Source organism: Saccopteryx leptura, chromosome 2 (assembly GCF_036850995.1).
Source record: "Saccopteryx leptura isolate mSacLep1 chromosome 2, mSacLep1_pri_phased_curated, whole genome shotgun sequence".
Lineage (NCBI taxonomy): Eukaryota > Metazoa > Chordata > Mammalia > Chiroptera > Emballonuridae > Saccopteryx > Saccopteryx leptura.
Genome location: NC_089504.1, coordinates 232,973,393 through 232,989,360, shown reverse-complemented (window position 1 = coordinate 232,989,360; position 15,968 = coordinate 232,973,393). Strand labels below are relative to the sequence as shown.

At 35.1% G+C, this 15,968-nt stretch overlaps 1 protein-coding gene and 1 pseudogene across 1 annotated transcript in view; both read right to left on the bottom strand.

The window, feature by feature from the left end:
* TTC28 (tetratricopeptide repeat domain 28) overlaps positions 1–15,968 on the bottom strand; it is a 654,105-nt gene that overhangs the window by 494,602 nt on the left and 143,535 nt on the right. The gene's annotated exons all lie outside the window — the stretch shown is intronic.
* Positions 6,537–9,251, bottom strand: LOC136393973 (small ribosomal subunit protein eS25-like; annotated as a pseudogene).

The following is a 15,968-nucleotide window of genomic DNA, read 5'->3' as shown; positions in this document are numbered from 1 at the left end:
AAGCCATTTCCTAAAAAGAAATTGCATCTCTGCTTGTAATTTAAATTATAGAAAACTCCCTGTTCTTCAAAAACCACTTTTAAAAATGACCCCCAAATCATATGTGTTATTTTTTTAATGTGAAGATTTTAAGAATAAATTATACTGTTAATAAATTTAAGTAATGAGCTGTTTTACAGGAAGACAATTGTGGTAAGATATAACAATACTAACCCATCTTGCTAAAAAGAACACAAAGAGTAATAAAGACAATTATTAAAAATTGATTAAATCACTTTTTAAAGGAGGTTGGTGTCTTTAGAATTCTTTAGAATGGAATTTTATTTCCTAAGGGATAATGCACAAATGTCTCTGTCTTGTCTGAAGTGTACTAAAATTACAAATACACACTCATACTGAGGAAAATTGCTTTTACTTATCAGGTTGAAAGAAACAAGAAAGGCTTGAAAAACAGACATTTCCAGGGAAGAACAGTAAAGCAGGAAAGTGAAGGTATAATAAAAGGACTATAATCAGAGATATGGGAAGAAGACAAACTGCATTAATTAATTTTCTTTAAGAAATGAGACTAGCTGCACACTGAGATGAATTGTCTCATTTGCCAAGTGTCCCAAGTGGCAAAGTCAAACAAATAACTCTGTAATTCTTCATTAGTATTTCATCAAGTTTAACCATTTGCAGACAGCGAAAGGGGGGAGGGGTTTCTCAAATCTTATGAAAATTACAGCTAATCAACTTTTTATATGTATTTTTCAGTCTCTTCCTTTGTTGAAATACCCAAGTACCAAGTGAAACTGGTATAAATACGTACAGAAGAAAACCAGATAAGATAAGCAGCAGGAAGGGACTACTCTTCATGAGACCATGTGGGACAGAGCAAAGCCTGTCATATCCTTCAGAACTGGGGTTTGTTTCTGACTCCTCCACTTTGTAGTTAAATGACTTTGCCCCAATTATTTAATCTCTTGAGTCTCAATTTTCACAAAAGTACAAAATTAAGAAAACCATGCATGGCTGTGCGATGAAAGATAATTGTGACATTAAATACCATATATATAAAGTACCTAGCCCTTTTGCCAGTAAATGTTAAGTCCTCTAATAAAGTATACAAGTCAGGCAAATATAAATATTTGAGATTTATTGTTAAATGATCAAATATTTGAGCATACTATGTGATCTTCTGAAGCCTAGTGAGTCTCACTCAACATTTAGTTGAGAAATTTAGTCTTCAATTTTCAGGTACTTTTATCTCAGAGGTAAAAGTTATAGAAAAATGTGTTATAAATTTATTTTTCCTTTGGACATAAGCTTTTTTACTCTCAACCCCAGTAAAAGATAAATTTTTAAAGCATAGACTAGTTTTTATTACACATGGAACACTTATTCTAAAATGAAAAGTTATATCATTTCTTATAATTATAAAAAAATATCCTATTTTAAAAAACTGGATATTACAAAAATATCATAAAGTATACATTTTGAAAAATCACTTGAAATCCTACCAACCAGAGATAACAGTGGTTAAGAGTCTGATATATAAATAAGCATACATAAACACACTTCTTTCTCTGTATAAATGCATATATAGATTTTAATAAAAACTGGAAAATTAATATCCTTTGAATAAGTTTTAGATGCCTTTTATTAACTGTATAATCATAAGAACACTAGAATGAAATGAACAAAACTTCCACAATCCCAACACCTTAAATCAAGTGTTTTCACCTTTCTCATGTCCATTTTTAATGCTTACCCCCATGAATATATAATTGACAAAAATATAATCTTAAAAGATACAATTTTACACTCGTGTCCTTCCTCTGTTGCAGCATGAAAATACAACAAATGAGATCTTTGTTATAGATACTAATATCGAAATATCCTTCCTGATTATGATTAATAGAACCAATTCCTCATTCTTGGAAATGACTGGTTTTATTAATAACAAACATGCCTACTTTTGTTTTTAAGGGTTTTTTTGTGTGTGTGACAGAGACAGAGACAGAGACAGAGACAGAGAGAGATAGAGAGAGGGACAGATAGGGACAGACATACAGGAAGGGAGAGAGATGAGAAGCATCAACTCTTCATTATAGCACCTTAGTTGTTCATTGATTGCCTTCTCATATATACCTTGATCGGGGTTGGGGGTGCTACAGCAGAGCAAGTGGCCTCTGGCTCAAGTCAGTGGGGTCATGTCTACGATTCCATACTCAAGCCAGTGACCCTGAGCTCAAGCTGGTGAGCATGTGCTCAAGCCAGCAACCTTGGAGTTTCGAACCTGGCTCCTCTGTGTCCCAGTCCAACACTCTATCCACTGCATGACCTCCTGGTCAGGCTATTTTTAAGGTTTTTATACTTTGTTGGCAGAGATTAAATGGGAAAAGACATGAAAATTCATAGTAGCCTGCATTATATAAATGCAACATATTATTATCAGTGGAACAGAGAATGAACATTTCAAGTATATGTGATGCCTCTGATATTCTTAGGGATGACATTCTAGGACTTTTGCTCATAGCAAACAAAATAAGACTTCCCCTATTATATAACTAGATCCAGGATATGCCATAAAAATATATTTAATGTATTTCTGAGCTTCCAAGTAAGTCAGGGAAAGGTGTAAGGGGGAGACAAGAATATGAGCTGAAATAGAATGGGGGCAGGGAGGAACTAAACCTGCATGAAGTGAATCAGAATCTCCCTCCGGAAATTAAGCCAAGACTCTTGAATGGTGCTAAAGCAGTCTCAGGCCTATGTACCTTGGTTTCTAGTAGAAATAAACATAAACCCTTCATGAAATAAACAAGCCTCAATTTAGGCCCTTAGGATTAAGTTTAAATAAATATATGTTAATAATTTGTTTTTAAAAATCAGTAAACCATGCCTGACCTGTGGTGGCGCAGTGGATAAAGCGTCAACCTGGAAATGCTGGGGTCGCCGGTTCAAAACCCTGGGCTTGCCTGGTCAAGGCACATATGGGAGTTGATGCTTCCAGCTCCTCCCCCCTTCTCTCTCTCTCTGTGTCTCTCTCCTCTCTCTCCCTCTCTCTCTCTCTCTCTCTCCTCTCTAAAAATGAATAAATAAAATTAAATTAAAAAAAAAAATCAGTAAACCATTTAAGAAAATAACCCACCATGAGTGAGAGATACCAAAAACAAACAACAAAGCTTATTGATTGTTTTTCCTAAAAGAAAGCTATATTTTATCTCTAAATTAAAAGATACCTTTCCACAAAGTCAGAAATCTAAAGCTTTATTTCTGTGTACTAGGATACAACCATAACTATCAAGGATTCAAAGAACATATTCCTCCAAAATCTCACCCTAAAAGCATTTAAAAATTTCATCTTTCATAAACTGAAGCTTAATTTTAAAACAGTCATAGTTTTTTTAAAACCAATCATCTATATCATTTTGTTCTTAACTGCCTAAGCAGGAATCAGGGGAAACAGTAGTGCATTTTTCCAAGTAACTTAGACTATCTACATTCTCAGAGTGTTAGTAAAGAAAAGCTAGGTTACAAAATCAACATAACCCCCAAAATCACTGTGACTTTAAGTAACAAGGTTGCTTTTTTTCCTTGCTCTCCCTGCATGGCTATTGCTCTGCTCTTTACTGTCCTCACCTAGGGATGCCACCTGCAAGAGCTTCTACTGTTTGAAACCAGGCGAGTCACAGGCAGGTGAAAAAAAAAAACAGGGTAAATGGCAAAATTGTGTGCTGATTCCTTGACATTCCCTTAGTCAAAGCAAATCATATGACTATGCCTAACTTCAAGGGGGTAGGGAAATACAAGCCTACCATGTGCCCAGAATTAGAGAAGAGAAATACTGGTGAAGAGCACTAAGGGCCACCACACACAGTTATTTTAACTATTCAAATAGCACCTCCACTGGTAATATAAATACGGAAATGCTTAACTGAATATAGTTGAAAGTTCACATAATAATTCTGCTGCTTGGCTAGTAGAGAACCACAAGATGGTCTCAGAGAAGTGGGCTTAACAATGGCTTTAAGTATTTGTTGTTTCAAGATACTAGGCTCCTTTTTCAAATGAGTAAATGGAGCAATTATCCAAGGCTCTGCTCTTCCAAACAATTTACCCCACTAACTTAATGTCTCTCTAATCAGAGGAGAAAATGGTTGACGTACCACAATAGACAGAAGTCAAATAAAAATCACTATGATACCCTGTGTACTCAAAAGAATAGAATACCTCTTGTATCACTAGCAATGCCTCTTTGCCTAAAACATAAGTCAGTCAAATAGTAGTTTAAGATGTGGTAGTCAAGAAGAGGGATTTTTTTAATGACATGGGCAATAAAACTGTCAAGCTTTAGGAATGATCTATGAAATTGTCACAGCCTTGCCATTTCTTCCTCTTCCCTTGCTCTCTCCCTCCCATCTTTTTACCTTTCTTCCTCTTCTTATTGAAGGTAAGTGATAAAATATATTTTTTAAGTGTTTCTTTTGACCTAACCAGTGGTGGTGGAGTGGATAGTGCATCAACCTGGTTCAAATGATGAGGTCCCAGGTTTGAAACCCAGAGGTTACTGGCTTGAGCACAGAGTTGCCGGCTTGAATGTGGGATCATCAAAATGACCCCATGGTCACTGGCTTGAACAAAGTGTCACTGGCTCAGCTGGAGCCCCCTGGTCATGGCACATATGAGAAGCAATCAATGAATAACTAAAGTGCTGCAACTACAATCTGATGCTTCTCATCTTGCTCCTTTCCAGTCTGTCTCTCTTGCAAAAAGAAAAAAAAAAGTTTCTTTTAAGGAGAGCACTGTCTTAAGAAAATATTCAAACAGATGCTTTGAAGAGGGTGAAATCAAGATAGCCAAACTGTTGCTCATAAAATGTTAACGGATGGCTTCTAGTTAAATATAACACATTAAACATAAGTACTAAGCAAAAAATATTCTCAAAAACAAAGATGAGAGATTTTATTTTAAGTCATAAACCCACAAATACAAAAAGAACAAAACAAAACCCAACAGGAACAGAAAAAAGAACAAAATTTTGGGAGCAAAGTTGATGAACAAGTGGTAAAACAGACTAAGCAGATCCAAGAAAGTAAAGCCTCCAGTACAGAGAACTAAGAAACAGCCAATTTACACTAAGGAATCTCCTAAATGCTTGGAAAACAACAGCAGTAGGCACGTCTAAAAGATGTAGATATGGGTATAAAAATAGGAGAACTAACTGGTTGAAAAACTGTTTAAGAAGCAATTAGCCCCTAGAATAGATTGTTTTCTAAATATCATGTCTCCCAAAATAAACAGAAGTCTCTGGAGAAATGGCTGATTTCAGTTCTAAAACAAAAAATGTATAAATGCCCCAAACACCTTATCATTCCAAAACATAAGAGAGATTTTAAAAACCATTGGAGTCGTGTCAAAAAGACTCAGTAACCAACCTGAAGAGGCTTCAAGGACCAGAGGTAGATCACTGACAAAAATAATAATTGCAACAGATTAACACACATCAAGTTCATTTACGTCCAAGGGTTCATGATAATACTTAATAAAACAACAACAACAACAAAGATTTACTGGTCTCCTTTGGAGAATGTGAAGGAACCAATTCATTACTGTGAATAAAGGAAAATAAGGGAAAGAAACATTCATCCTGCCTTTCTATAGAAACCAATTCATAGTTAACCAAATAGCTGATGAGAAGATTGCTATCTAAAAATTTTCTAGCTAATAAACACTGATGGAATGAAATTAATTTGAGTATATTCATTTTGTAACCCCAAATTAATTTAAGGATGTAGGTAATGATCATCAGTGGCTGCTAACAACACAAAAACAGAAAACAGAACATCAGTGCCTCACAATAGATGTAAATATATTTCTGAAGTAGTCTTGCTCCCCAAACTCCCACCCAACACACACACACACACACACACACACACACACACACACACACACAATTGCAGTAGTGAGTCTGACAAAGCATCTAAATCCAACTATCAGTTTTAGAAAATAGAGGAGACACTATAACATCTTAAAGATAGCACAAAGATACAATCAGCAAAGTCAAGACTAAAAAACTGTAGGACAATCGACTCTGTTTCTATAACAAGCAAGTTGCAAGCCTCATCAGTGTTGTCACAATGGACAGAGTCAACCTGGGATGCTGAGGTCCCAGGTTCAAACCCCAAGGTCACCAGATTGAGCATGAGCTCATCCAGAGCGAGCACAGGCTCACCAGCTTGAGCAAGGGGTCACAGGCTCAAGGCACGTATGAGAAGCAATCAATGAACAACTAAAAAAGTGCCTCAACTACAAATTGATGATTCTCATCTCTCTCTCTTCTTCTCTCTCTCTCTCTTTCAAAAAAAAAATTTGCAAGAAAAAAGAGATTGTGAGAGATAGTGAGAGAACAATGGTATATGCAACAGCAAGAAAGAAACAGAGAAAAATTAAGTAAATTAAGAGACTTAGAGACACAGCAAGCAATATATGGATTTTTTTATTTAATAAAGTTTTAGTTTTCAAAATGTACAACTGGCAGGACCATTTGTTCATACATCTTCAACAGTAGCTGAGGCATCTCCACTTTTGTGTCTCTAGTGTACATTACTTAAGTTCTGTGCTTTGAAACTAGTTTAATAAGTCATTTACTAAGGAGCTCCTGAAGGGCTGCCTGCCCTAGCCAAGGAACTGAATCTTTAGTTTCTCAGAGACAATAGCTGGGGTTATAAGCTTATAGTTGGGAACCTCCTTACATTTTGTCATATGTTGTTTTGTCAAAAAATACTAGGTTATTGAAATTGTCCCGAACTTTGCCTATGGACTAATACTTTTTGGCCTTGCCCTCAGATTTGTTCACTGAGTCTTTGTCTTTCTTGGCCAGCTTCTGGCAATCTTTCTTCTTCTTGTCATCCTTGGGGAAACTTGGAAGAAATAGACTAAAGAAGAAAATTTCAAAACAACTATAATACTCTATTAGAAATGAGAAAAATATTGCATTTATGAAATAAGAATGCTAGAGAATAAAGGAAATAATGAAAACAAAATTGTTAGGAATAAAAAAAAGAAATGAAAAACCTAAACAGAAAAATTGTATGATAAGGTTGAAATGTTGCAGAAAACAAATTAAAAAACAAGAGAGATAGAAAACAAGAGAAAAAAATAATAGATTAGCTAATGAGATTTGAAATCTGAATAAAAGTAGTTCAAGAGAGAATATAAATAAAAAAAAAAGAAAGAACCTGACCAGGCAGTGGCACAAACTGGGATACAGAGGACCCAGGTTTGAAATCCAAAGTCATACCCTCGAGCACAGGCTCACCAGCTTTAGTACAGGGTCACTGCCTTGTGCATGGGATCATAGATATGACCCCATGGTCACTGGCTTGAGCCAAAGGTTGCTGGCTTGAAGTCCAAGGTCACTGGCCTGAGCCCAAGGTTGCTGGCTTGAGCAAGGGGTCACTCGCTCTGCTGTAGCCCCCCAGTCAACGTACATATGAGAAAGGAATCAATGAACAACTAAGGAGCTGCAATGAAGATTGATGCTTCTCATCTCTCTCCCTTCCTGTCTGTCCTAATCTGTCTCTCTCTCTGTCTCTGTCACATAAATAAATAAATAAATAAATAAATAAATAAATAAGAAAAAGAGAACATCAAAAAATATAAAAAATGATATCATTAAAGAAATCATTAGCCTGACCTGTGCTGGTGCAGTAGATGGGGACTTGGCCTGGAGCACTGGGGTCACCAGTTTGAAGCCCCAGGCTTAACTGGTCAGGGCACATACGGGAATCAATACTTCCTGCTCTTCCCCTCCTCTCTCTCTCCTCTCTAAAATGAGTAAATAAAGTCTTTTAAAAAAATTTTATTTATTTATTTATTTTTATTTTATAAATAAATTTTTATTAATGTTGATGGGTTACATCAATAAATCAGGGTACATATATTCAAAGAAAACATGTCCAGATTATCTTGTCATTCAATTATGATGCATGCCCATCACCCAAAGTCAGATTGCCCTTCGTCACCCTCTATCTAGTTTTCTTTGTGCCCCTCCCCCTCCCCCTTCCCCTCTCTGTTCTTCCCTCCCACACCCTCCCTCCCCCCCACCCCAGTAACCACCACACTCTTGTCCATAAAAATTTTTTTTTAAAAAAGAAAGAAATCATTAAATGTCCCTAGCCAGTTGGTTCAGTGGCAGAGCCTTGACCCAGTGTGTGGATGTCCCAGATTGATTCCCGGCCAGGGCACACAGGAGAAGCGCCCATCTGCTTCTCCACCCCTCCCCCTCTCCTTCCTCTCTGTCTCTCTCTTCCCCTCCCACAGCCAAGGCTCCATTGGAGCAAAGTTGGACCGGGCGCTGAAGATGGTTCCATGGCCTCTGCCTCAGGTGCTAGAATGGCTCTGGTTGCAACAGAGCAATGCTCCAGATGGGCAGAGCATTGTCCCCTAGGGGGCATGTGGGGTGAATCCTGGTCAGGTGTGTGCGGAAGTCTGTCTCTCCACCTCCCCGCTTCTCACTTCAGAAAAATACAAAAAAAACAAAAAAAAAAAAAACATTATATGAAATTTCCCAAAATTAAAGTATTTGGGTTTTTAGATTAGGAGTTATCCACCTAGTGTCCTGCAAAGCTGATAAAAACAAATTCTCCCTAGAACACAGTGAAGACAAAGAAGATTCCATAAGTTTCAAAAGCTAAGAATTTTCATATAAAGGATCGAGATTTTAAATTACATCAGAATTCTCAACAGCAAAATATAAAAAAGACATTGGCTGAATCAATTCCTTCAAAATTTAGAGGAGAAAATAATTACCAAGCTAGAATACTATAACCAGCCAAATTATTCATCTCTAGTGAGAGTAAAATAAAGACATTTTCATCAATGCATGCAAGGTTTTAACACTTTTCTTTCCATGTTTTATTTTTCACAAAACAGTTAAATAACGTGTACCTCTAAAACAATAAAGATGAGAAAGAAGATGAAATGGGATCCAAAAACGAATGACTCAAACAAAAGAGAGGGATAAGAGGAATCTCTTGATGATGGTAAATAATAATCACAGTATAATAGTTGTAGAGCAACTAGTCCAAATTGGAGAAGATCAGAGGTTTCAGAGAGATTTCTTCAAGAACACAAAATTGTTAGAATGTCTCCTGTGTCTGAACATATTAATATAAGTTTAACATAAATTCATAATATGGGATTAAATTTATAATATATACTCACCATCTCAAATTTTCTCTTCCATCGTATCTTAAACCCATGCAAACAGATTTAACCCTACCACTCTACTGAATCTGTTCCTGTCATTAGTGAGCTCCATGTTGCTGAATCTAACAGTCAATCCTCAATGTTCATATTAATTCCAACTATTAGCAAGTTCAAAGAAAAAATAAAAAAGTCTAGAAACAAAAGAAAATGAAAACACAACATACCAAAACTTATGAGATGCTGCAAAAGCAATTCCAACAGAAAAGTTTGAGTGGTAAATGTCTACATTAAGAAAAAAAGTTCTCAAATAAACAACTTAACTTTACACCTAAAGAAACTACTAAAAGAACTAAGTCCAAAGTTAGCTGAAGAAAAGAAATAAAGACTAGAGCACAAATAAGTGAAAGCCAAAAGGAAAAGCAAAAAATAATTCAACAAAACTAAGATTTTTTGAAAAGACCAACAAAATTGACAAACCTTTAGCTAGCCTAAGAAGAAAAAAAGATTCAAATGGCTAACATCATACATATATATGATATATGTGTGTATATCTGTATATATATGTGTACATACATATATATATATACATAGAGAGAGAGAAAAACAAATAGCGAGACAGAGAAATATTGTTAGGTCCTAGAAATAGAAGAAAGCACAAATTTATGGCTTCTGTCCTGAAAGAACTTAAAATTCAGTTGTGGAAACAACATACATAAATAACATAAGACTGAAATTTTCAATTTAGCCTATTAGGTAAACTCTAATACCATGATTTTTTAAATAATATTTTTATTGGTATAAAATTAACACAATATAAAATTCATCCTTTTAAACAATACAATTCAATGGTTTTAGTATATTCACTGAGTTGTACATCCATCACCACAATTAATTTTAGAACATCACAATTAATTTTAGAACATTTTCATCACCCCAAAAAAGAAATTCCATACCCATTAGCAGCCACTTCCCATTTCTGCCTGCCCCTCAGCTCTTGCACACCACTAAACTACTTTCTGTCTCTATAGATTTGTCTATTATGAACATTTCATATAAATAGAATTATACAACATATAGTCTAGTCTTTTTCACTTAAAAATGTTTTCAAGATTCACCCACACTGTACCATGTATCAGTACTTCATTTTCTTTATGGCTGAATACTATTTTGTTATATGGATATATCACAGTTTTTCTATCCATTAATTTGTTGATGAACATTTAAGTTGTTTCCACTTTTAGCTATTATTAAGGAAAACATCATATGCCTATCTCACACTCTCTCTCTCTCACATACACATACACACACACACACACACACACAGTCATACTCTACACATTAAACTTACACAATATTATGTATAACGCTGGAAAAAATGAAGTACACATGTTGGAATGAGGGGGGTACACACATACACATCATAGGGACTATATCAAAAGAAAAGACTTCTTCACAGCAAAGGAAATCATCAACAGAACAAAAAAGGAAACCTGCTGAATGGGAGAAAATATTTGCAAATCATATATCTGATAAGAGGTCACTATCCAAAACTTAAAGAACTCATACAACTCAACATAAAAAATATGAATAATCCAATAGGCAGAGCCTGACCAGTGGTGGCACAGTGGATAGAGCATCAACCTGGGACGCTGAGGTCCAGGTTCAAAACCCTGAGGTCGCCAGCTTGAGCGCAGGCTCATCTGTCTTGAATGCAGGCTCACCAGCTTAAGCGCAGTGTTGCTAGATTGAGTGTGGAATCACCGACATGATCCCATGGTCTCTGGCTTGAGCCCAAAGGTTACTGGCTTAAAACCAAGGTCGCTGGCTTGAGACCAAGGTCACAGGCTTGACAAAAGGGTCACTGGCTCAGCTGAAGCCCCCAATCAAGGTACGTATGAGAAGCAATCAATGAACAACTAAAGTGTCGCAACTGTGAATTGATGCTTATCATCTCTCTTCCTCTGTCTCTGGCCTAAAAAAAAAAAAAGAAAAGAAAGAAAATAGGCAGAGGAACTACATAGACTTTTTTTCAAAGAAGACATACAGATGGCCAACAGGTAAATGAAAAAGTACTCAACATTACTAATCATCTGGAAAATGCAAATCAAAACTATGTAATATCACTTCCCACCTGTTAGAATAACTATTATCAAAAAGATAAGAAAGAAGTGTTGTCAAGGATATGGAGAAAATAGAACCCTTGTGCACTGTTTGTAGAAATGTAAATTGGTGCAACCATTATGGAAAGCAATACAGGGGTTCCTCAAAAATAAAAATATATTTACCATATGATCCAGCAATCCCACTTCTGAGTATATAGCCAAAGGAAATGAAAACAGAATATCGAAGAAGCATCTGTGCTCCCATGTTCACTGCAGCATTATTCACAATAGCCAAAAAAGGGAAACAGCTTAAGTGTCCATCAAGGGATAAATAGATAAAGAATATGTGACATATATTCAAATATATATAATATAATATTATTCAACCACAAGAAAAAAGAAAACCCTGCCATTTGCAACAAAATGGATGAACATTTAGGGCATTATGCTAAGTGAAATAAGCCAGAGAAAGATAATTGCTGCAGGGTTTCACTTATATGTGAAATCAAAAGAAAAAAAAAAGTCAAACTCAAAGAAACAGAGACCATAACTGGTTGCCAGGGGACTGAGGATGGAAGAAATAGAAAGAAGTCAGTAAGAGGGTACAAACTCTTACCTATAAAATGAGTAAGGTCTGAGAGTCTAATGTAAAATATAGTGACAATAGGACAGGTAATAACACTGTATTGTTAGCATATTAAAATATGCTAAGACAGTAGAACTTAACTGTTCTTAACAAAAATAAATAAATATGGCCCTAGCTGTTTGGCTCAGTGGTAGAGCATCAGCCTGGTGTATGGAAGACCCAGGTTCGATTCCCAGTCAGGGCACACAGGAAAAGTCGTCTGCTTCTCCAACCTTCCCCCACCTCCCACCCCCCGTCTGTTTGTCTGTCTCTCTCTCTATCTTCCCCTCCTGCACCTATGGCTTGATTGGTTCAAGTGCATCAGCCCTAGGCACTGGGAATGGTTCAGGGGAGCCTCCACCTCAGGCACCAAGAATAGCTCAATTGCGAGTATGGTCCCACATGGGCAGAGCATTGGCCCCAGACAAGGGTTACTGGGTGAATCCCGGTAGGGTCACATGTAGGAGTCCGTCTCTCTATCTCCCCTCCTCTCATGTGGAAAAATACATAGATAGATAGATAGATAGATAGATAGATAGATAGATAGATAAAGTGATTAATGTGTTAATTAACTATATGGGGGGAAATACTTTCACAATGTATATGTGTATCAAATCACTGTGATATAGACTTTAAATACCTTATTATATGCCAATTATATCTCAATAAAGCTGAAAAACTAATATATCTTAATTCTAACATCCTTCCAAACAATATAAATAATAAGTACTGAATAAATATTTGTTCAATGCTAATGTTAAACCCTTTGGAACAGCTGCAAAAGTGAGAGAAGTATCCAAGAAAAAACCATCACCACTTTACTTAAAAACTACCATAAGCTATCTGACAGCTGCAGCATTTGTCTGATATCATCCATTCACATGTCTTGGCGTTAGAATTCCACTATCAGTATGTTTAAGATCATTTATTTTAATCATTAAATCCATATGGCTTTATTGAGCTTGCTCACAAAATAGGAAGCTAAGAATTCAGAAGTGATGTGAGCTACATGTAACAATCTTTCAAAAATATTTTTCTTATAAAAGATCCAGCATTACAAAGAAAAAATAATTACAAAATGGTAAAGTACAAGTAGTCTAATGCAGGTCCAATTTATCCTTAATATTCAGGTTTATCTTTTGAATAATATATGATCTTGCTTGGACACAGATAATTACATTAACACCTACAATATGCAGAAACCTCAACATTTATAATAGACAATTCTTTATCACACAAATCCCATAATTTTCATCAGCAGTAACAATTTCTATTTGTTAGCAATAATAATCTGCATTATTTTTGAAAACTGAAGTTTCATAAAGCTGTACAAAGAATAAAATAAAGATTCAGTTAACAACTTCACAAAATGAGACAAGAGAAAGAAACTAGAAACAACTCACTTGAGGCACTACATTCTGTGGTTGGAATAAAAAATATGTTGATTACTCCATTATACTTGCCTTAATTTGCTTGTGAAACTGCAAAGCCGGGTTTCTTATTTGACAACATTTCAGAGACCAGAGAAATATTTCTTACTGGTGTAAAATTTGAACATTGTGAAAAATAATTTTCAATGTCTATTTCCACAGCTTTTGAAATACTACAAAACAAACTTGTGTAGAGCACCTACTACATACCAAGCACTGTATTAGACACTAAATGTACTAAAACTTACATGGAAATGCAAAGAACCTAGAATAATCAAAACAGTTTTAAAGGGAAAAAAAAGAACAAAATCAGAGGACTCATACCATCTGACTTCAAGACAATATAAAGAGATAGTAAACAAGATAGTATGCTGTTGGAGCGATGATACATGTATAAATCAAATAAACAGAATAAAGAATTCAGAAGTAAACCTAGGTATATAAAATCAATTTAATTTCAACAAAATTACTAAGTTAATTTAATAGGAGAAAAGATAGCTTTTCAATCAATGATAACTTAACAACTAGATATCTATATGGAAAAGAAAATGCCCTCAAACCTTATTTCACACCATATTTAAAAGTTAACTCAGAGTTGGTCATAGACCAGTTGTAAGAGTTAAACCATAAAACATCTAGGAGAAAATATTTCTAATCTTTGAGTACACAAACATTTCCTAACATAACACAAAAAGCATGAATCATAAAGGAAATAAATGATACATTAGATTTTACCAAAATTTAAAATGTCTATTCTTTAAAAGATGCCATTAAGAAAATCAAAAGGCAAGCTACAGACTAGGAGAAAACATTCTCATATGCTTGATGAAGAATTTGTATCCAGAATATATTTTATTCTCAAAAAGAAGAAATCAACCCATTTAAAAATTGGGCAACAGATTTAAACAAATATTTCTAAAAGTAGACATACTAGTGACCAATAAAGCACAAGAAAAGATGTATAACATTATTAATTCATGACAAAAACTGAATTTAAAAACCACATTAAGATGCCATTACACATCCACAAGAATGGCAATCGTTCAAAGGAGAAACTACAGATGAAGTAGAAAATATCTTAAGACAAAAATGAAAATATAACATACTGAAATGTATTCAATATAGTAAAAGAAGTACTAAGAGAAAAGTTTATAGCAATAAAGATTTAAATTTAAAAAGAAAACTTCAAATAACTGAACTTAATACCCCCAAAATTTAGAAAACAAGAACTAAAAACAAAGCAGAAAAAAGAGAATAATAAAGATTAGAGCAGAAACAAATAAAATAGATGAAAAAAATAGAAAAATAATTAAAACTCATCAATGGTGACAACAGGTCAGTGGTTGCTGGGCCAGGGGTAATACCAGTGGAGATGACTACAAAGGAGTACAAGGAAACGTTTTAGATGCTGAAAATGTTTTTAATCTTGATTGATTGAGGTGATAGTTTCATGGGTATATGCATTGGTCAAAATTCATTTAATTCAGCCTAAATTAGGTATATTTTATTGTACATAAATTACATTTTGATAGAGTTGACTTTTTAAAATTTAACTCTATTTATATGTCTCAATAAATGTCAAAGAACTCTAGTTATAAATCTCTTGACAATGGTGTGATTAAGCTAGAAATCAATAAAAAAAAGATAATCAAAATATGTTTGGAAATTAAGCAATAAACTCCTAAAAAAGTAGATAAAATAATCACAAAGAATGGTAGAAAATATTTTGAAATAAATTATAATTAAAGTACTACATATCAAAATGGAAGCCTGATCTGTGGTGGTACAGTGAATAGAGTGTCAAGCTGGAATGCTGTCAGTTGCCAATTCGAAACCCTGGGCTCGCAGGGTCAGGGCACATACAAGAAGCAATCAGTGCAACTAAAGCAGTGGTTCTCAACCTTTCTAATGCCGTGACCCCGCAATACAGTTCTTCATGTTGCGGTGACCCCAAACCAAAAAATAATTTTGGTGGCTACTTCATAACTGTAATTTTGCTACAGTTATGATTCGGAATGTAAATACCTGATATGCATTATGTATTCTCATTGCTACAAATCAAACATAATTTAAACATAGTGATTAATCACAAAAACAATATTTAATTATATATTGAGAAATATTTATTACTAATGGACCTCCTTACCTAGTGTATTGGGGCTACCATTCTGTAAATAGCTGCTTAACTAATGGATCTGTTTTTTCCAGATTAATGGCAAGTTTTCTATATAGAACAGTGTGAACTACGTCATAGGATACACTGCAGTTTCTGCACAGCATGGTATCTTTCAGGGCTCTTTCACACTATAAAGCAGCAATTTCTGCGGTGGAATCCACATCTCATTTACTTCAATGGGAGACCCGTGGATTCCGCAGAAGAGAGATCCCCTGTACAGCAGAAATGCAGTTCTGACACATTTCTTCTTCTCCTATTCAAGTCAGTGGGAGGCCGCAGCAGATTCCGCTCAAATATAGAGCATGTTGCTTAATTTTTTTCACGCTAGAACTTTTCCTAGAGCAGAAAAATTCCAAAGGTGGAATCCGCCACCCCAATAGACTTCTATAGGAGGCAGATCTTTTACACTGCAGAATCCACACAGCAGATTCCTCAGT